Source organism: Ursus americanus, chromosome 7 (assembly GCF_024610735.1).
Source record: "Ursus americanus isolate L20-20 chromosome 7, mUrsAme1.1.p, whole genome shotgun sequence".
NCBI classification, from domain to species: domain Eukaryota; kingdom Metazoa; phylum Chordata; class Mammalia; order Carnivora; family Ursidae; genus Ursus; species Ursus americanus.
The window spans coordinates 9,159,867-9,182,302 of NC_142133.1; the positions used below are offsets into that span (position 1 = coordinate 9,159,867).

Below are 22,436 nucleotides of genomic sequence, written 5' to 3' on the forward strand. Positions count from 1 at the left end.
CCATGGCCCGGACCCCTTATTTCATTCACATTCTTTCCAGAGTCCCGCCTGTCTGGGGTGCGCCCCCTCCAGCCAGCCCTCTGAGCAGAAACGCTCTCAGGGTGTCCGTGAGGCCAGAGCCTGCAGGGGGAACGGGAGGTGAAGGCTGTGGTGGCCGAGTGGGCAGAGTGACTGGGATAAGGGTGGGGACTCCGGAAGAGCTGAGTCACCATTGCCCACATGCTTCTGTTCTCAGAGGGTCTGAAGTCAGAACTCCAAACCCAGCACTCTGCAGATGCACTAACCCTCTCGAAACTTGTCGTAGATGTGTCTTAATGAGGCAAATGAACCTTTGTCTAAGATAATCTGGTTTTGTGATTTGGCTCTGATACGTGCACAGGGACGGTGTGAGCTGGACGAGGAGGGAAACATCTGCAGCTCCCCATGCTGACACTCAGTCTGTTTACACACATGCTCCATTCAGTCAACGGCAGCCATGTTTTAGTGATAGATTTGAGAGACACACCATTCGGCAGTTGAGGCTTGTATCATAATTAAAATGGGGTTACCACATCTGCAAGCAGGCATGTGCTTAATGTTTTCCAGATGGAATCTGTTCAAAGTTTTAAGACACGAAAAATGTGATGTCAAGTTATTTAGTGAGGCACTACCCCAGGTCTGTGCTCCCAGGAAAGTGCTGGCTTCAGATGTGTCCAGGGCATGAGTGAGGACCCAGCCAAGCCAAGCCCTTCACCAGGTGCCCCCGGAAAGACCGTGGTCATGGGGGGATGTGGGCTTCGTGCTGAGGTTCCGGAATCCTGGGATTACTGGGATGACTGGGGTTGCTTAGTCATAAATGAAAACTTACAAGTGACTAATAGCTGTTCTTTATCAACCACATCTTCTCTGTTTTGTATTTTTGGTCCTTAAACACTTCCTGAATCCATGAAGCCTTGATGACCTACACCTACTTTCTCTTCTTCCTTAGCGCCCCCGTTTCCTTGCCTGATTCTTGTTACTTGACGCTGTCTACGCTATTCTGCTCAACTGCACCTGTGTGAAGAGACGGCACGTAAGCCAGGTTCCCGGAAGCACCTGCCGCGGGAGCTCCACACCCACTGAGCCTATTGTCTCCCAGGCCCTCCCCATGGTTTTGTCTTTAAGATTTTATTTATTTGAAAGAGAGAGAGAGAGTGAGCAAGCGTGAGTAGTGGGGGATGGTCAGAGGGAGAGGCAGACCTCCTGCTGAGCAGGGAGCCCAATTCCAGGAACCTGAGATTATGACCCCAGCCAAAGGCAGATGCTTAACCCACTGAGCCACCCAGGGGCCCCTCCATGGTTGGTTTTTTTTTTTTAATACTAAAAAAACTGTGGTGAAATACACATTACATAAAATGTGTCACTTTCCAGCGCATAGGTCAGGGGGTTAAGTGCATTCACACTGTTGTGCAACCATCACTACCATCTCCAGAACTCCTTTCTTCTTGCAAAACGGCAACTCTGTGTCCATCAATCACTAACTCCCCATTCCCTTTCCCCCAGGCCCTGCAGCCACCACTCTACTTTCTGTCTCTAGCATCTGACTTCTCTACGTCCCTCCTGTATGTGGAGTCATACAGTATTTGTCCGTTTGTGGCAAGCTCATTTCAATCTTAGTGTAACATCCTTAAGGTTTATCACGTTATGGTGTGTATGGTGGTTTTCTTCCTTTTAAGGCTGAATAATATTCCACTATATGTTTATACCACCTTTTAATTATCTGGTCAACCATCCACGCACACCGAGCAGCTTCCAACTTTTGATTATCATGAGCAGTGCCGCTATGAACATGGCTACACCCCCACCCCCCTTGTATTTTTGAGCCATCCTCTTTTTTTTTTTTTTAAAGATTTTTTATTTATTTACTCGACAGAGAGAGAGATAGCCAGCGAGAGAGGGAACACAAGCAGGAGGAATGGGAGAGGAAGAAGCAGGCTCATAGTGGAGGAGCCTGATGTGGGGCTCGATCCCACAACGCCGGGATCACACCCTGAGCCGAAGGCAGGCGCTTAACCGCTGTGCCACCCAGGCGCCCCTCGAGCCATCCTCTTATTTCATGATGTGGAGGAGCTAGATGGGACCCAGAGGCACAAGAGGGGCGTCAAGGGGAAGAAAATCTTTTCTGCGAGGCCTGGTTAAAAGAACAGCAGAGAAGTTTAAGTTAAGCTTAAGAGAGTTTAAGTCAACTACTCAACTGCATAGTTTGCAATTTTTGCAAATTAAGGATTTTGAGCAGTGATCTTTTTTAGGACCACACAAAGCCAGGGAAGAGAAAATGGAGCTTAAGTGAAGGCAGAGAAGATTCTGTCTGGGGCTGAGAAAATTACTGTTGATGTGATTAACCCCCAGAGTGAACAATGGAGGGAAGCTACAGAAGCTTTACTCAGGACAACCACATGTGCTAAGTGCTTTAGACATTTATGAGATCTATTGGTCAAAATCCCTACAGGAAACGGGCTTCATTACAATGGTGTAGGTGGGGTCTAGGGGAACCTAGAGGGATGGTACGGTTACGTAGGGTTGGTATCAGACGAGCTGTTAACACCTCCGAGGGTGAAGGGACCAGAGCGGAACAGTTCCCAGACCTGGAAGGAGTGTGTCATACAGGGGAGGGGGCATTTGGTGGACTGGTGCATCCAGCCTGAAGAAACCTTTTCATTAAGAGGAGAGTCAAGGGAATAAATACCTCACCTCACTCTCCGCCTGCCTCATCTCCCGCTGGTGTCTCCTATCGGCTACACCACCCAGAAGGCTGAGGCAGGGAGCCCATGATGTCAGCGGTGTGGGGGAACCCCGGGTGCAGAGGGAAGGGTGGAGAAGCATGAAGGGGAACAGGAAGGATGCCCAGCACGCCAGTAATGTTCATTTCTGAGAGCTTCTTCCTGTTCTGGGTTTCTTGGATTTTCTGGAACACAAACTATCTGGAGTCTTTTAAAACCTTTCACATTTCCCCAAATTTGAAGGATAGGCATTTGCATCTAGGAACTAAACACTCAAGAAATAATAACATGATAATGATGAGAGGCTGAGGAAAAGAGAGCCCGGCAGAGAAGATCCTTGGAACTATTTAAGCCATAAAATCAGTAATGATAGATTGTAACCCACAGAAGAAACTATTCATGAGTCCCTACTGATACAAATAATTAAACAAATAAATAAAGCGCCATTGGTATGGGGGGGGCAGATCTCCCTTACAGAAGAAGTTCAATTCATATATGTTGAAAGAAACAGAAACAGAAAATCACAAGTACCCCATAGCACTAATTGTTGCAGGCCAGCGCCACCGATGGATGCTGAGATGAATATGCAGAAGTTTGAGAAGACTCAGGATATCTGCATAGCTTAAAGTATCTCCCTTGATATATTTATTAATTACAAAGGAGAATGGTAACTTTATAAGTGGAGAAGGTTGGCAGACACCACCTTCCCTAGGGGTCAAAATTAACAGCACCAGTGTAAGTTATTCTCAAGTCTTTTGGTGGAAGTAACTGCTCATTCTCTTGGGTGTTTATACCTAGGAGTGTGATTGCTGTATCATAGGGTAGCCGTACGCTTAGGGTACCAAAAACTGCCAACTGTTTTCCAAAGTGACTGTACACTTTACATTTGTACCAGGAGCACATGAGAGTTCCAGAGGTTCCACATTCTTGCCAACACTTGGTATTGGTTTCTTCTGGTCATTCTAGTTGGTGTGTTGCGGGATCTCACTGGGATTTGAATTTGCATTTTCCTTATGATTGGTGATGCTGAGTATCTTTAATATGCTTATCGACCACGGAGATAGCTTCTTTTATGAGCGGTCTGATCAAATTATTTTGCCTATTTTTTCTTTCTTCTCTTTCTTTCTTCTTAAAAATTGGGCTGTTTGCCTTCCTTGTACTGATTTGTAGAATTTCTCTCTTCTGCATGGAGGACTTTGCTGGAGCTAGAGATCAATTTCTGAACACTTTCTCCTAGTCTGTGGCTGGCCTTTTCACTTTCTTCATGGTATCTTTTAAATTTGATAAAGTCCAGTTCATAAATTTTTAATTTCATGGTCAGTGATTTTTGTGTCCTCAGAAATCTTTGCCACCTCAATGTCATGAAGCATTATCCTGTTTTCTTCTAGAAGCTTTATCATTTTAGCTTTTACAATAAGATCTATAGTCCATTGCAAATTAAATTTTATGTGAGGTATAAAATAGTGGTCAGGGATCATCTCCCCCCCCCCCCCGATCTGGACATTCAGTTACTCCAGGATCATTTATTAAAAAAACATTTCTTTCCCTATTGAATTGCATTGGCATTTTTGTCAAATGTCTCTTGCGATCGTTTATGTATATTTACAGAATCTCTGTTCGGGTCCATCTATCTACAGGATTTCGGTAGCATGCAGACACACAGGATTTTTTAAAATAAACTTAATTTTTTAGAACTATTTGGCCTTTACAGAAAATGCAAAGGCATTACAAAGAGTTCGTACATACCCTGCATCCAGAATCCCTTATTATCGACACCCTACATTAATATGGTACATTTGTCACAATTAATGAACTGCCACTGACACACCATTACTAAATAAAGTCTATACTTTATTAATCTTTTCTTAGTTGTTACCTAATGCCCTTTTCCTGTCCCGAGATCTCATCTAGGACACCACATTACACTCACTCACCGTATCCCCTTAGGCAACCCATAGATGTAATAGTTTCTCACATTCTCCTTGTTTTGGATGACCTTGACAATTTGGGGGAGTATTTGCAGAACGTCCCTCAACTGGGGTTTGTCTGATGTTTTTCTCACAGTCAGACTGGGCCTATGGTTTTTTAGGAGGAAGCCCACAGTGGTAAAGTGCCATTCTTACTGCAGCATATCAAGGGAATTAACAGCATCTATCACCGTGACATTGGCCTTAAGCTCCTGGCTGAGGTAGTGCTAAACTTATCTTTAAACTGCACGTTAGCGACTTTACACATAGTATATGCGATATTTTCCTTCAACTTTCAGATACCCCTTTTCCAGATGAAGAACTGCTAAATTTAAAGTGGTAGATCCAATTACCGATCTCAAAAAAGTACAATGAACATACTATCTTCTCTGTTCTTAGATTTTGATACATAATCACTGAACTTTGGTCAGACTGACAATTGGACCCGTTGCTTTCAACTTAGAGGCACTTCACCTGGAAACACACTGAGTACATTATTTGAAGACAGCTAACCTGCTGTTTAGGGAAACTTATTCTGCTTCCCACTCTGTGGCATCTTGCATTTGTCTATCTTCAAGCCAGTTCTACGCGATCTTAGCTCCTCTGGCTTTATAGGGATTCTTGGTAGCAATGCGGTGTGAGCTTTCCAATTCTGTGCTTCTTATTTAAGATTCTTGGCTATTCTAGGTCTTTGCATTTCCTTGCAAATTTTGGAATTTACATTGTCAATTTCTATAAAAATGCCTGCTGCAACCTTGATTGGGATTGTGTTGAGTTGAGACTGTGTAGAATCTAATTTGGGAAAAACTGAAGCTTAACCATCTTGAGGCCTCTGATCCCTGCACACGGCTTCTCTCTGCAAAGAGGTAACGGAGCGTATTCACTGAAGCACTAAGCAGTCCCTGAGCGCCAGGCAACCTGCAAAGCCCCTGCTCTCGTGGCTCCTAGAGGGTGGAGGGCAGGTAGAGGGGAGTGGGGGCGAGCCACAAGCAAGTAAACACTGTCAACTGCTGGTAACTTCTGTGGAGAAAACTAAAGGAGACTCGATGTGGGGGTGGGGGTAGGGAGTGCTGTCGTGGGCTGGAGTCTTGCTCTGGTGTTTTAGGGAGTCACATAAGTCCTCACTAATAAAACCACGTTTGAGCTGTGACCTGAGGGAAGTGAGCCATGGGCATACATACCAGGCAGACTGGACAAAGTTTGGCTTTTGCTCTGAGGGAATGGGAAGGCACTGGAGGTTCTGATCAGAGAGGTGGGAGACAGCTCCCTGAGAGGACAGCTGCAGTTCTAGAAAGAATTAAGTTTGTATATGTGAAAGTACCCAGCGCCAGCCTGGCCCACAGCAGACACTCGAAATCAATCAGGTCAGCTTCTTTGATGGCAAGGACGAGACATAATGCCATGAGACACACGCCACGATGTCCAGCCCTGCTCCTAACCAATACCGAGTGCTCAGTAAGGATCTGAGGAAAGAAGGAGAGAAGAAAGGGAGGGACAGACAGGCAGAGAGGAGGAAGGGAAGGTCAGAGCCAGAGCCAAACCCTATCTGAATTCTGGTGTGATTGCCTAACACCGACTCCCACAGATCTCTCAATGATCGTGGTTAATCCAGAGTAACAGTACTCACGAAGTACATTTAACGTTACGACTATGTCCTGATGACTAAAAATTAAAACAAAAACTGCCGTGTGTGCAGGAGCTGTTAACTAAAGGTAACAGCCACGCGGACTCTTCAGGAGGCTCCAATGGCTCCCTGACCAACCCTCAGTGAGGGCGAAATTCTGGAAAGCTATCATCTCATTTCATCTCCATCCAGTTCTATGGGTAGAATGGGCTGGCTCTGGTTACCTCCCCTTACAAATCAGAAAGCACCACCCAGAACGGCTGGGTGACCTGCAGGCAGAGCCCACCCTGGGCTGTGTCTTCTTAGAACGGACTCAGGCACTTCACCCACAGCCTGCTGCGCATGCGTGGGCTTCTGACTTCAGAGTCAGGCTGATTTAAATTTCAGTTCCAACCCACTTACCCTCTGACCTTGAGCAAGTCCCTTAAACTTCCTGAGTTTCTGTTTCCCTCGTTCCTAAAGTGAGGCTGACACCCACCAGGCAGAGATGGTGTGAGCCGTCAATGAGAAGTATGTCCGCGTGCAGGGGTGCAATAGAGGGCCAGAGGGATGCCTGCAGCCGGGCCTCAGGGTGAGTCCTGTCCACCCCACGCCCGCCTCCCATAACTGTCCTAACCGTTACATTCCCACTGGGGGCCTGAGCCCCTGCTAAGGCAGGTGACTCCAGGCTCGTCCTTTCTTCTTACCAGCCTTAAATTTCAATAAACACACTTTCCGCACAGCAGGAAGGTCACTGCAGGTGAGTGGAGCGCACAGACCTAACGTTTCCGAGAGGCGCTCCTGACCGGAGAAAGGAAGGACTGCATGGGTGGGAAGCGTATGTCACCAGCCAAGTGCTGGTGCTCCTGCCCCGCCTCCAGAGACCACGTGTGGCTGCCCGCAAGCAGGGTGGTGGAGACCGCCAAGCAGGACGGGGTGGGTCAAGCACCTTGGGCCAGGCCCAGGAAGCAGCCCAGCTGCAGATTCTAAGCAAGCAAGGCCCATGAGCACCGGCTGGGCTCGGGAAGTCCCCCCGCCCCCTGCTGCTGGAGGAGGCAGAGCTAGTGGGACATGCTGGGTCTCTGAGCTCCTGGGGCTAGCATCCACCTGTGGGAAGAGGAAAGGCCGTGGTGGCCTGGGGTCTCCAGGCCCAAGCTGAAACCCTGCTTCTGCCCTTCAGTCGCTCTGTGTGACCTTGGCCAAGGAGGTATGCTGCCAGCCCTAGTGCCTCACCAATGATGTGGGGATACAGTAGGGCCTCCTTCATTGCGTGGTGACAAGAAGAAAATAAGAGGATCGGTGAAAAAGCCCCAGCACAGGCCCTGGGCACATATAAACCCTCAAAAATTTCTAGCTGCTATTGATCACTGTATCAGTAATGATAACGAGTTAAACAGACAGCAGTAGAAACTGGTCCTTAAGCCTATAAAATATCTTTGAGAGTGGGATTATTTTTCGTGTCTACCAGTGTTGAAAAGTGTGTATGTGTGTGTGTGTGTGTGTGTGTGTGTGTGTGGGCACGGCAGAAAGATAGACAGATATGCCCACACACTGTCTGGAGCGGTGGACCTACCCAAGGTGTCCAGCAGTAACTCAACAGAGACTTAGGTCATTGGCAGGCTGGGAGGGAGAGAAGGGAATGGAATAAACAAAGAATGACTGAGGATATCCTCAAGAAATAGCTATTGACCTTAATTGAACTGAAGAACAAAAGTGAGGTCTGCAAGTGACATTTTCATAACCTAGGTGAAATTTCTACCCTAAGGGTCTGGAACCTTCTTTCTCACAGCCACCTACTACTATACAACGGATTGGAACTCCGGCCCTTGGTGAACGGGGGCCAGCAAATGGCAGTGTGACTGCTTTCTCATGGCACATCTGCCCTGGGTCCCATGGGGTGTCAGGAGTGAGACGGGAGACTAAGGAATCATTCAGGCAACAGGGACCCTCTTGGGACTGGCAGCTCATTCCTGGATCTCCAGAGAAGTCTACGTGCAATGTACACAGGGAGTATGTTATTCTGCCAAAGCAAGGGTTGGCAATGCTTTTCTGTAAAGGGCTACCTATAAATATCTTAGATGCAGCCCATAGAGTCTCTGCTGCAACTAGCCCACTCTGCTGTTGTAGTCCCAAAGCAGCCGTAGACAATATGTAAATGAATGGGTGTGGTTGTGTTCCAATAAAACTTTATTTACAAAAACAGGCTGGGGGCCAGATAGAATCACTAGAATCACAGCTCAGCCTTCCTCTTCAGGGTCTTTTACTTAACTTCTTGTACAGCCAGAATAGGCCCAGAGGGTCATTCCATATCTTTGAATTTTCTTTCAAATGACTATTATAAGCCTGTTGTGTTGTAAGGCCATTGTTTTTACAAAATGAAATCATGACGTTTTCACATCGGCTGAGAAATGTTTTGAATTATAGGAGCCAAGTTAGCTAATACTCCTCCCCACCGTACTGACCAAACCTGGTGCATTTAGTTCATTAAAAAGAAAAAAAAATTAAAAGCAAGAATGTGTTGAAATCAAGAGGGGCAATACCAGACACATGCCTCCCCCCATCCACTGGGGTTTATTTATTGTCAATAATGAGTGTGCCTTCTGTCCTCCCAGTCAGCCCCTGGTGAGGGGAACTCACGTCGTTCCGGATTAACATCTTTATCTTCTACGTGCGAACTTGGTAACAATTTTCCCCATTATATTTAAGAAAGAGAAAGGCTTTGAAAACTAGTCACTGATGAACTGCCTTGCTCACTTGTCTCCCTTTGTCCTTTGGGAGAGGCTAGGAAATAACTTCCACATTTTAATTCTTCCTCTCCAGGGAATGTTGTTTTGGTTGCAATGATTCATTTGCTGGGGGAAAAAATAGCTTTTCTAAAGGAAACGGGCAGTGAAAATCTGAGCGCCGCCCGCTCCTGCAGTCCCAATTCCCCTCCAACCGAGAAATGCTCGCCACACTCTGGCACAGGCGTCGACTTGGGAAATGCAAGGGGGCCAGGTCCATTCTTCCCCCTGTCCACTCCAGCAAGTCCCCCACGCAGCCGTGCTCCAGAGCCTTGCGGGGGGCCTCACTGGGCCCGGTTCCCAGAAGTCACCGAGATGAGACCCCCACCTCAGCGAGCTTCCATGAACACACGAGAATGATACCATAAGCTTCTCCACGGTCCACGCTGAGGCTTTATCTGCCGGTTGTGATCACAAGTCCCCCTTACAAGGGCCTGATGATTCAGGGAAACAGTGACAGAGCGATGGAGGAGTGGATAGGGAAAGTTAGAAACTTTGTTATTAAATGAATTTACAGTGACATCGTTTGGTCAGCAAAGAACTTCCAAAATAAAAATCATCTCGCTATTTGGATGTTAGGGTGATTCTCGCAGGACACATTATTCTTGCAGCCTTTGGATCTTATGTTCCAATCACTTCGGATACCTTTCGGAGGGCCCCTTTATAAAGAGTTTAGGCTCCACAGCAAAAACCTGAGTCAACTAGAGAATCCGATGGGGGACAGTGTGTGGTCAGGGTGTGGACAATAGATGCCCGTAAAAATCAGCAAGAGGGGAAGAGGAGATTTATGAGTCATGCTCAGAGCTGAGTCAGTGAAAGCCTTTGTTGGGAACCGCTCGTCAGCTGCCACCGACAAGCTGAAATGAATCCATCAAACCCCACTCCCGCCAGCATCTCCCCTCCACGTAACCGTTGGTGCTCGTGCTGCTTCCGGCCCGGGAACACGCATCCTCCTTGTGCTCAAGTCTGCAAGGAGAGCCAAAGGAAAAGATGGCCTTGAAATAAGAGGTCAGGCCTGTGTTGGACACCCAGGCCGTGGAATTTGGGGTTTCACATCAGAGTTTCGAATAACGTTTAATAAAAATGTGAGCTGTCTCCTGCGAACTGCTAACTGTGGGAGGCAACAAAATTAATCTGGGAGCCGACAGGATCTAGGTTTGACTATCCTCGGCCTCCTGCCCTTCACTGAGCGTGGCGGCCCGGACAGAGGCTCGGGAAGGACTACCTCACTGCAAACTCGGGGTGATGCCCACATTCCCTCATCCAAGTGGGACCCAGGAGGGCAGCTCACCCCTGTAAAGCACTTAGCAGGGGATGGTGAGCAAGAAAGGTGAATCGCCGCCTTTTTCACAGCACAGCAGTCGGAAGCCTGACTGCGGGGAGAGCAGGCCACGACCTTCAGAGCTGCACACCTAATGTCACACACCTCGTTGGTACAAATGGCCTTATTTTGGGTCGTCTTCCCTCTCCTCTGGTTGAAAGATTTTTCTTTTCTTTACAGTTTCAGTGGGGAATGCAGTCTGCTCTCTGTGAAAAGCCAGGGAGCTCCTGCCAAGGCCAGGGGCTTGTAAGAGGCCACGGGAGCCCTCTTCACGCTGCAAGACCCTGTGGTGACTTGCTGTATTGAACGTGTTCACTCTTCACAGGTATCCACGAAGTTAGAGCCCCTGGGGTTCCTGCTCTTGGCTCTCTATGCTACAATTCAGCTGAGAAGAATTCCCCTGGGGGAGGCGGGGTGGGGAGTGCTGACGGGGGGCATCCAAGCCGCCTGGATGGCCCTCCCCTCCTGACATGAGTCTGGTTGTATCTGGTGCCCATGGTCGGGAAACGGGCCTTGACGACTGACACCCAGACCTGTCGGAGCAGAGGGTGGCCTCGTGCCTTGGGCAGCGTCGCTCTGCCTGCTCAAAGTCACCCCTCCTCTCGTGGGTGCCTCACCCCGCGGGTGCCTCTGCGGGCACGCAGTGCACAGACTGAGCCATAGTCCCGGATGCCACGAGGGGCCTGGCGAGGGGGCGCCGAGGAGAGGTCCAGCCCACCCACGGAAAGCAGCCCCTGACTAGGCGAGGGCAGAAGGAAAAGGGGTGCCCCGGCCAGTGAACAGCTGCCTTCATAAGATGTAAGGCAGGAACGTTCTGCAGAAATAGTCCCATTTCTGGATGCCCCACCAGCTTTGGAGGGAGGGTGATTTCCAACATAGACGCGGGTCCTTCCCTTCCTTGCTGGATACCTGCCTTCCATTTTCCCCTCCAGAAACACACAGCCCCGTGCACACGCGGAGTCTGAAGGAAGGCCTGCCCTACACACACACAGCCCAAGAAGCCCCCAGCCCACCTGAGAGAAGAGGCTCCAAGCACTTCCAGCAGGAAGACCTCAGCCGACAGTGGGGGAATCACTGCCCGAGACAGGCTTGTTCATCAAGCGGGTGGAGAGTTGTCAGCACGTCCAAAAAGGCCCACCTTTCACACCATTTGAAGGCCACTTGGGTTTTGCCCTGGCAGGACTAGAGACCTCCAGTTTCCCCATTTTGTACATTCAGATATTCATGTTGTAAATGCAAGGTAGTTTAGAAGATCTCTCTCCTCCCGTCTGGCCTGATAACACTGAAGAAACTGCGAGAGAAAGTAGAAGTCTATTTTTTCTTTTTTAAAACAAAGACTGCCATCTCTCGTCTCCTACATGTCCCATGAAGTGACCCCGGGAAATGCACAACTCGCCCTCTGGCCCAACTCTCCCTGGGGGGTGGTGGCTTCAGGATGTCCAGGACAGTTTCGGACCCAAGCCCCACGGTGAGGACCGTTCAGTCAGGCTTTGCCGTCGGGAAGGGCAGGCCCAGGACACCTTTCACAAGGCATTCTGCTACGCACAAATAGGAGGAGTTCGAGAGAAAGATAAAGCACTAGCTTCTGGCTTTCTCATACGGCAGCTTATTTAATCATGCCGATCTGATCCCACGAGTTTTTTCCCTGAACGACTCTAACAGACACTATCCTACGCCCACAAGCGGCAACGCAGCAAGATTTCAGCAAGGAATAAAAGCAGTAAGTGTGTGTTATGTGTTGGGGGGGTATGCACACCTAGTCGTGCACACTCCCCTCGGCTCAGAGGACACACTCCACGTGCCAGAGCACGGCATCCAGGCTCAGCCCTGGGTGACCAGCTGCCACCCCCAGTCACACTGCCCCCTCCTCCATCCCCGTTCCCTGACATCTACACTGGCAACACCGTCCTCTTCATCCCTCCAGCCCTGGTCCCATCCAGGGTCAGGGAAGCACCCCTACTCCCGCCCCCACCTCTGCTGTCCTCACCTCTGCTTGTTTCTGCGGGGCCTTGGCCTTCACCGGTCACCCCCGCGCCACCCAGCCCCCGCCACACACACACACACACACACACTAGCAGGTAGTTCCCTCGGTTCTCTGCATCTTAGCCAGCAGAGGTTCCTGGGGCCCAGTGGAGGTTCCCAGTAAGGAGATCTGGGGCCGAAGAGCTTCCATTTAGAAATCTGTTTTTAAAGTTTGGAGAGAAGCCTTGGTTCCCAGCAGTCAGTGACCATGCCGCAGGATCTCCAGGAGACGGGCTGAACTGGGACACAGGATGCCCTGCACTTGGACCCTGTCCCCGCGTCACCTTGGGTGCTGGGCCCTAACCTTTTAGACTAATGGAAAACAGGGCAAACAGATTAAACCACGTTTGCCCAGAAGACTGCCATCTGTACGACTCGGAAAGCTCCTTGCTCTGCCCAGCCCCTCTGGACAACGCTAAACAGGCTTAGCCTGCTGTGGGCAAACAGGAAAAGTAGGTCAGCTCAGCAGCACCGAGCACCGCGATGAACCGCCGATGTGCCGCTGCCGGGGAGAGAGGGGCGCGTGGGCTCGCAGCCCAGGCTGGGTGGCTTGGGCCAGCCTCCAGGGGGCAGCTGGGGGACCCAGATAATGAGAAGTCAAAGAAAGCTGGAGAGTTCGTTCTTTAAAAAAAAAAAAAAAAAACAGCTGCATAAAAAGGACAGCGTGCACTGACACCCACTGCCATTTTCCTGTCTTCAAAAGACAAATCAATCCGTATCTTTATTGTAGTGAAATAAGCTGTTTCACCTGCCCAGGTGCACTGTCCTGACAACTGGCGATAACACGGTGGCCAACGGTGGCGCTGCCGCCTGGCTGGGGGGGGGGGGGGGCTTCCTCCACCTGCTGCGTCTTCCCGCCAACACTCCCATGCTCCCAGTGACCGCCAGATGCTTGCAGGGGGCAAGGACAGATTAGGGCAGGCAGCGCCAGGACCAGCAGGCCCAGGCCCCCGTGCTGGAAAGGGGTGCTGTACCACTGCTATGCTCCCCATATTTGGTCCAGCCTGCAGCTGTCCAGACAGAAAAACCACCCCTCTGCGCCTCTTGGTCTCAGAAGCTGGACAAAGCACCATATACGATGAGGGAAATTCCCCCGAGGCCCAGGTGATCTAACCTACTTCCAGGAGCTGATGTCTGAAATCCAGTTTTCTCAGGAGGGCCCAGCACAAACCCGGAGGCTGATGCTGGGGTCCTGGGGGTGGGGGGGCAGGGCCTGTTCCCCACGACTCCCAGGAGGGACAGGACCCCTCAAATAGCTCACTGGTGTCCCCGGAGCAGGAACAGACAGTCTGGGGGGTGGGTCCCAGAGGACTTTCTCAACAGAGCGGTGGCCTTGTGTCCCAGGCCAGGCTGCGGTGACAGGATCTGTAAATGCAGATACGTAAAATTTTTAGAAGGCCTTCTAAAATGCTTGACATTGTTTCCTCTGTATTTCAGTTTGAGAAAGCTATCACAAGGTCTTGTCAATAAACCTTCTAGAGACATTCAGACCTGAAACCCCACGACTTTGAGAATGTTCGCCCACCCCCTTTCAGAAACAACCTTATCTGAAAAATTTTCTCTTTAGCATTTTCAAGAACAAAAAGGCTTTAGAAAGGGCATGCCTCGGCCTTTGCAAATGAGTCCTTCCTTCCTTCTTCCTCCAGGCCATGAGCCTTGGTTCACACATTCACTTAGCACCCAGCTGTGCCCTGGACGGATGAGGACCCGCGGGCAAGGTGGCAACGCCTGAAGACCCTGCATTCAAAATCCAGCTCTGACATTTCACAAGCTGAGTGACCTCAGGCAAGCCACTGCACCTCTCTCTGCCTCAGTTTCTCACCTTCACAGAGCAGCTGAGATTTAAGGACACAATGCTTGTAAAGCACCTCAAACGTGAGCTGGATGACGTTAGCTCAGGCGGCTGTTACTACAGCAATCCGAGGAACCATTCAAAAGGTGCCATTCCACATTTAAATAACAGACACTAATCACGGACATCAATTAGCTTTATTTTTAAATTGTAGAGATATTTACCAGCTGCCAGGAAACCTACAAAGCAAGTCCTTTTAAACGTCCCTTGCAATCCAAAAGGTTCCGGTATGCAGGGACTTGAGCTTGCATAACAGTATTTTCCTGAAGAGCTGGTGATAAACAACATTTCTGTGAACTGAATCATACTTTAAATGTGTGAGTGGCTCAGGGCCCACGCGCTGGAGGAGTGCAGAATCCCACCCTCACTAATGATCCTTCTGCAACGCAAAGCTCATCACCTCCAATTAGTCTGCTTAACAGAGTATCGTGCACCTGCTTTCCATTAGGGCCACAACTAACTGCAATTTTTTTAACTTTGTAATTCGGGGTAAAATTGGGGGAAGGTTGGATTCCTTCGATGGTTTTAAATAATTAATTTTACATTTTTAGCCATATTTAGCGAAGTTGGAAGTGAAGTACCGTTCAAATACATTGAGTGCACATTAGTCAAATCTACTCTTCATTATTAATTCAGTGCAGCCGCACCATCTCAAAGATTCACTTGCTTAGTTAACTAAGTAATTCTGTATATTTAGTGGTGTTACCTTCTTATCTTTACCTAAATTAAATCATGCAGTTTTCAATCCCCAGAGTACGCTAAATTCTCGAGTCTAAGAAAAAACGATCCGATTCTTTAGAACAAAACTAAATAATCATTCCAAGGTCACACTAACATTTTTGGATGTTGTAAACGTAAACACATAAATTTCATTTTTGTGAACTTGTTTGAAGGAAAAGGAAGCCAACAGACAAATAAATAAAACAAAAGGAGATGTCTGGTTTGAATGAAAACATTTACAGATTTTCTCATTGTTTTCTAAGGGAGAAGCAATGCACATTCGCTGCAATTCATTCTTTCTTTCATTAAATATAAAAAGGTAAAGGATCTCAGACCACTTCTCATTAAGTAAAGTCAAACTCTATTATATGGATATTATACATGTGTATATACATAAAATCAAATATACATATAGTTTTGAAAAATAAAACAACAGTAAGAATTAAGTCCATCCTCTTTCTCCTAGAAATATTTTCTCTCTTCTTTACCGACACTCTCACTACATTACTCATTTGAGATTTCTTCCTCCTTCACGTGGTTTAAAGTGTTTATTCTGCCTTGCTCCAGAGTAGAAGCCAAGTTCACGACTATGTAAGAACGACACCAGGCCAGCCCCCTCTGGGGAGTTGGTCTGTCTCTGGCCCTATACTTGAGAACATTCGGAGGTTATAAAAAATATAACAACAACATAGTCTTTCTTAGCCATGATCACAAGTGAGGTTTTAACAGTGTGTGTGTGTGTGTGTGTACACGCGTGTGTGCACACACACGTGGTGCTCCCATATGTTGTTGCATGGCAACATGGTAAGATGGCAACAGTAAGATTTACACCACCGTGAGGCCAAGAATCCCAGGGGCAGGAAGAACACCCCCACATCAGAGAGGGGATCAGGGTGAGTTGTACAAAGCATATGCTTTCCTCTTTCTGTTGTTTCTTATCTTGGTTTGCTTTCTGATAAGCTCCTAAGTGCCCTTGTATGGCCAGGAGGAGAAGACTGAGAGTGTGACTTGGGTTTACACAAAGAGGAAGGGACTGAATTCAGGAAGAACAGCCTCATAGAAACTTTAAAATGCTAAAAAATAGAGTGGTTTCATGCACGAGCAAGCAGCTTGAACAATGACCCATGGAGCTGTAGCCACAGATCTGGGTTTGGAAACCAGAATTCAGAACGAGGGTCAAGTTCTCTCAAGCACCTGTTCTGCCCGTGGGGGACTTTTAAGGGGCAGGACGAGGAGATAGGAGGCCAGAGCTGGGCTCCCCATGGTAGGAGCTACTCTTCTTTCTGCAAATTCACAAAAGGCCTCAGGGCTGCATACCACCCTTCAGCGGAGAGACAGGAAGACTGCTCTATGTGATGGGGTCTCATCATTGGGAAGGTGTAATCCGAAGATGTGGACTGCAGGGTTCCCTCTGTCACAGACCAGCCGGGTGACTTTGAGAATCACCTACTGTTTCTGGACTGTGGATTCTTCCTCGGGTTAAAATAAGAAATAACATTGTCAACTATGAAATGTCATATAAAAATGAGATCTTGTAACTGTTTGAATCTGGTCATTTAGCCCATGTTCTATTCTAGGTAAGAATTACCTGCACAGGTGTCTGCACAGGTGTCCATACAGGTGATAAGGAGGCAGGGTGAGGAAGGGTGATAAGAACCCACTAGAGTAGAAAGCCCAGTTACAGCACAGCATTGTCCCATGACTGTGCCATGGTGACGAAACAGGGCCATTTGTGCTATCTTAACCGTGGGTACCTAAATCCTTAATATCCTGGAGCACGTGGCTACCGGACGTTCAGGTCTATGCTGTCACGGTGCATGGCTCTGACATGTCTCTCTGCAAATGAGTCAGACACAGGTGCAGGACATGACTTCCAGTCTTCTGTCAGGTGCTGATGCTCTCGGCTGGGGAGGACTAGAATATGAACCCATTCCGACCCTGTAGGACCTTGCTTGCACCACCTGTGACCAAGTTTGCCGATGGCCTGGCATAAACACAGGCACTGATGACAACATCCAGCTCTGGTGGATCCCAGCAAGTCCTTTGTTTTTTGGACTGTGGTCAGTTAAAAAAAAAAAATAACCCTTCTATTTGAAAGTTGGTATTAAGGAAAATGGCAATACTTGTGGGTTGTCTGTGCTGTGGTTTCTGGATGCAAATTCTTCCTCTAGTTGTTTCGATTCCAGTCCATTGCAGACTCTGGTGTCCTGTGGGATGCATAGCTGTGCTTGCAAGTGTAGGGCACACATGACCCCAAGTGATTTCCCGTCGGCTAGGCTGGTTTTCTTTTCTTACAGATGAAAGCAACTTCTACTTCCAAGACTTTCATGCTGATTTCTCCTTTAAAAACGAATTCAGATAAACAGAACAGGCCCCTTCCCTTGCCCAGCTAAAGAGGGAACAGGACATAGGAACTGTCTGTGCCACAGTTCCAAGCTTCCAGAGAGAAAGTATGAGAGTGTGTATGTGCGTGTGTTTCATACAGGCGAGACAGAGGGTCGCTGGGTCACATGGTTCTAGAACACACTGTGAACCATGCCTCCTCCATTTGGGATGCAGGGCAGCCCCTTCCTGCCATCAGGAAAGCATCAGGGAATCAGTCCTCATGGAGTTTGTGAGGATCCGCAGCTATTTTCTAAAAATTCAAGGGAACGAGTGATGGTGGTTACAACAAGCTATGTATAGGCTAACATAACAGTGCTGGACACACACGGTACCAACGTCCATTTCCTGGTGCTAAGACATAGGCGCTGGGGGAACTGGGTGATGGGTACATGGAACATGACTGCTTTGCAACTTCTTTTGAATCTATAATTATTGCAAAAGAAAAGGTTTTCAAGAGCAAGGGACCGGCAAATGACAGTAGGAGTGCTGAGCAGTGAGGAACCCCCCAGCATAAAGCCCCAAGGTTGGGGATAGGGCCTCCACTCACTCCAGGCCCCTCCTCCCGGGGGTCCATCCAGCTGGGCAAGTACCCTGCACCAACACCTCCCAGGTGTGGAGAACTGAGACCCCGTTCTGTCCCTCTGCTTGTTTATGCTGGATGCCACCGACGCTGGGATGAGAAAGCCAGGACTCAGAGATTTCAGACCCTGCCTGTTGTTTATTGCTTATTCTATCGATTGATCTTCCAACTGTCGGTTTTACCAAGCATTGCAACACCCAGAGCCTGTCGACTTTCAAAGGGTAACTTGGCAAATAAGCCCTGCTGCCAATTCACATGTTTGGGGCAACGCACTTGAAGTGTCAGGAGTACATTCGAGAAGCGTGGTGACCCCTCAGTGGCCAGCATGGCTTTCTCCCGAACCTTCCCTCTCCCAGCCATGCTTTCCTTTCTCATCACATTGTGGTGTGGCCCTGTAGGGTCACCGAGACTCTTTAGCAAGCTCCGCAGGAAAGAGACCTGGGGCCCTCAGCTGGCCCATCACCCAGGCCGTGGACTTCTTCCCTTCCATCTTGGGCTCCACAGGCCTGCTGCCCACTTTACTAATGAGGAATCCAGGGCAGAGTGAGGTTAAGGTCACACACCCTGAAAATGTTTCATTGTTGTTGGCTGGTCGTGCAAGTAACAATACTTCCCAAACCAGGAGTATTATACTTAGAAGGTGGCTTGCTGGACCTGCTCCTTGGCTCCCCACTCCAGCACAATGGAAACCATGGGTTCCTCCAGCTCCCCCTCCAAGGGTGCCTTCCCTTGGGCATCCCTGTGTGGCCTCCACCCTTCCCCACCTCTGGGGGAGCTGCCACGTATCTTCATCATTGTTCCCACTCTCACCAGGACCGTCTTCGGCGTGGTCCCCCCATCACAACACAGAATACTGCACCAAGTCTGAACTGAGATCCGGAAACAGAAGCGCGCCCGGGGAAGCTCAGGTACGTTTGGCACCTGAGAGTCTGATGCTCTCAGAGGGGGCCCTGCATTTCCACCATCTTTTGTCTTTTCTTCCTTAGCACATCAACTATTGACTCAGCCTGGGCTGGGGGCAAGGCATCGCGGGCGGCCGGAGGGAGGTGGGTAGGCAGTCAGACATGAAAGGAACAGGCTCCAGGGCCCAGTGGAGGAAGCCCTGGATTAGGCACCATGAGACTGGCACTGCTAGCAGCACCTGGAGTGAGTGAAGCCTTCGGGGCCTCAACTTCCTCTTCCGGCAAACAGTGACAACGTGTCACCTGCCGAGGTGGCTACTCTCAACTGTTCAGGAGATAAGATGAAAAGAGCAGTTCCAAGTGTTTTGTAAATCAAGGTCTACGGCAGTGTTTGGCACACTCAAACGTACGCATCCCCCTGGGATCTTGCTGAAGGGCGGATTCTGATCTGGTGTGGTCTGGGGAGGGGCTGAGATCCTGCATTTCTAACCAGCACCTGGGAGCCCCTGGAGTGGCAGGTGCACTGCTCACACTGGGCAGTGAGGATCGCAGGACACGCAAGGCACCACCGATGAAGACAGAAGTACCTGTTGGGGTGGAGGGGTGGCGGGAGGGATGCCAGAGGTCAGCTCTTCCACCTACGGCAGATGGACACCCGGGAGCCTTTTTCTGGATGTGCCCAGGGTGGAGAAGCCCTGCCATAGCTTGCATGCCAGCCACGACACCCCATCGAGTGCGCGCTAAGTCTCCTCCATGGAGGGGGGCGAGGGGACGTGCTCCTGTCTCTAGCAGTCTCTTCCACTTCCTGTCAGTTGAACTCATTAGAAAATTCTCCCTACTGAGCCAAAATACCACTGCCCCCCACCCCCGCCCCGGAGCTTCTATTCATTTCTTCTTGCTATGTGTCTAGGGGCTATCCAGAATGACAGCATTCAGATTAGATTATTTCTATTTTTAGGGGCACCTGGGTGGCTCAGTCGGTTAAGTGTCTGCCTTTGGCTCATGATCTCAGGGTCCTGGGATCGAGCCCTGCATCAGGCCCCCTGCTCAGCGGGGAGCCTGCTTCTCCCTCTCCCTCTGCCCCTCCCCCTCCCCCTCCCTGCTTGTGCTCTCTCTCTGTCTCAAATAAATAAAATCTTAAAAAAACTACTAGATTTTTGCTAGTTTTAAAAATTGAAGTGCAATTCACTTAACATGTAATTAACCATTTTAAAGTGTAAGTTCAGTGGTGCTTATCACAGTCACAAGGCTGTGCAACCACCCCCTGTCTCTAGATCCAAAACTTTTTCATCACCTCGGAGAAACCCCCTGTACCCAGTAAGTCACTGCTCTCCTTTCCCCTTCAATCCCCATTCCGTCTCGATGCATTTGCTTGTTCTGGATATAGGATATAAAAGGAATCATGCAGCACTTTTGTCTTGGGCTTCTCCCATAAATGAAATGTTTTCAAGGTTCATTCATGTGGGCGCCTGTTTCAGAATTCCCTTCCCTTTTAAGGGCTCATACTAGTCCATTATATGTTTATACCACATTTTGTTTATTCATTCATCCATTCATGAACACTTGGGCGGCTCCCACCTTTTGGCTGCTGTGAACAATGCTGCTACGGACGTGGGTGTAAGTTTCTGTGTGGACACATGTTTTCATTTCTCCTGGGTGTCTACACAGGGGTGGAGCTGCTGGGTCATATGCTAAGTCCATGTCTAACTGTTCGGGGAACCACCAAACTTTTCCACAGCAGCTGTATCAGTTTACAACAATATACGGGGGTTCCAATCTCTCCATAGCCTTGTTATTTTCCGCTAACATTTTTTTTTCTTTTTATAAAAGCCATTCTAGGGATGAAATCAGCTCTCAAGAATCTGAGAAAGGTGATCTTGTCCCCCCAGAGACCTGTTTCAGGCCAAATATCCTCAGTTGCCCCCTCCACTTGATCGTCAAGGAGCCTCCTGAAATGCTGTCTTTGGGAGTAAGTGGAGTGCGCCCTGTTGTGTCTGGACTAGAGCTCGTGACCACAGGTGGCCAGTGGCCTCCCAAAGCTGACTCACTCAGGCAGTCAGTGGCCTCTTACTCTAAGCTGCTGTAGCACACACCTTGCTCCTTGTTTATGATTATTCTTAACCTAAAAAATGTAAAAGTCTTTTGCAAAGAGTTCAGCAGGATATTCTTGTCCTGATTAGCTTGGCTCCTGCATTTCTAGAGAGAGGTGCTCATAGTGGCCAGGCCGTACCTAATTTGGGAGTGAGGAGTCAGGGAAAGCTGACTCCAAGGACATAATTACAGCCCTGGATTTGAAGTCAAATGCCTCCCATGGGTCACCTCTAAATCTCAGAGATTTGGAAGAAAAGAGAAAATATGATCCACCAAGTCTTGAATATTTAAATACTATGTGAAGCAAATTATTCCTATCTACCAATATGTGCCCCAGAGAGATTTCCTACTGCACTTTCGTGAAAAGATTTAGAAGACATTTTATCCTAAATAATTTACAGATACCTTAAAAAAAAAATCAGTGGTAACATTTAAAGCCCAGGTTATATTATTTGAACTTGGACCCATTATAAACAAGTAAACATCACTCCCTTACAGCTGGGTATCAATGAGAATCTACAAAATCAACACCAACCAAATTAGCCAACTTTCTTGCCACCAAAACAGGGAAGTGACCTCGATTCGGCCGGCAGATAACCGAGAGTGTATATTCTCATTGAGCCTAATGACCACACAAGGCCATGGCCGACGAGGCTAAAGCCATCTTTCGTTTCAAAGCAGCCAAAGTACTCTGTGCCTTTCTTCTTCTTCCGTCAGTTTTACAGGTAGCTTGTTGCTGTGAAATTCTCTCACGCTTTTACTCAACATTGGAAAGGTGAACGGCGGCTTTCCAGCTTTCAGCTGTTCCAAGGCACGCCCCTTGTGTTCGGGTGATCCTGTCTCCTCTTGGCCTGTAGCCTTCTTGATTAGATATGGAAATCGGGGAATAGTGTCTCCTCTGCTCCTATCTCTTTCCTGAGCTCCTGGGACACTCTTCTAGATTCCTCTTCCTCCTGCCCAGCCTTCCCTAGAGGCTGGAGCCAGGTGGCCATTGACCCTTGCCTGGCCCCATGCACTGGGCCGGTTCCTGGAGGCAGTCCTCTGCCCCAGGCAGCCCGGCTCAGCTGTTGCCAAGGAAGCTTCCGTGGCCATCGGGTAACTCTGACTTCTCATCACTTCTTGCAATCAATGGGGAGTCCAGAGGGCCTACAAGCACAAGCATTCTTGATTTGGCTATAGTACAAGGTATTTATGAAGTCATTAGTCTGTTAAGAGTTTTTAACACATTCCACTAATGTCCACCACATATAGGAAAATTTTATATTTCATTGTCCCTGGTATTGTATGGTTCTTACAAGATAGTTCATGGAATGAAATCAAAAGAGTTCATCAATTGAAGATAAAGCTGCATTTTAGCAAAATGATGGGCTCTTTAAGAAGATAGGCCAGGAAGAGCTGCTTGAACCAAGAATTGTGTCACATGTAATTTGCCACTGAAGGTTGGAATGATAACTGCAGCATGCAAAAGTATC

At 48.6% G+C, this 22,436-nt stretch overlaps 1 protein-coding gene across 4 annotated transcripts in view; it reads right to left on the reverse strand.

Moving 5' to 3' along the window:
- NPAS2 (neuronal PAS domain protein 2) overlaps window positions 1–22,436 on the reverse strand; it is a 152,632-nt gene that overhangs the window by 83,100 nt on the left and 47,096 nt on the right. The window lies entirely within an intron of this gene.